Source organism: Octopus bimaculoides, chromosome 1 (genome assembly GCF_001194135.2).
Source record: "Octopus bimaculoides isolate UCB-OBI-ISO-001 chromosome 1, ASM119413v2, whole genome shotgun sequence".
Lineage (NCBI taxonomy): Eukaryota > Metazoa > Mollusca > Cephalopoda > Octopoda > Octopodidae > Octopus > Octopus bimaculoides.
The window spans coordinates 125,070,721-125,071,120 of NC_068981.1; the positions used below are offsets into that span (position 1 = coordinate 125,070,721).

Genomic DNA, 400 nt, shown 5'->3' on the forward strand with positions numbered 1-400 from the left:
ATATACTACTATATCTCTCTCTTTCCCCCTTCGTACTTCCTTCTGTTACTACTATATTCCTCTCTTCCTCTCTTTCTCTCGTTGGTCACCTATTCTTCTACTTCCTCCCTTTGTTTCTCTCTCTACCACTCTCTCTCTCTCTCTTACCCCTGCATGGTCACATGCTTCCGGTCACTAATCCTTTTCTTCCTTGGCTATCGCCGAGCATACACGCGAACTTACTCGTCCCCACTTTCAAGTTCGTGCCTCACAGCGTTCATATACACATAATTTTTCACGTTTGGCCGCATAGCCTTTTCCGTTTGTTTTCCTGTCTTGTTTTCTTTTCCGTTTGTTTTCCTGTCTTGTTTTTTGTCCGCCACTACATTCCTCCATGGTACAGGTTTAATTTGTGCATACA

At 43.5% G+C, this 400-nt stretch overlaps 1 protein-coding gene across 1 annotated transcript in view; it reads left to right on the forward strand.

The window, feature by feature from the left end:
• LOC106873821 (zinc metalloproteinase nas-14) overlaps positions 1 to 400 on the forward strand; it is a 51,910-nt gene that overhangs the window by 23,494 nt on the left and 28,016 nt on the right. The window lies entirely within an intron of this gene.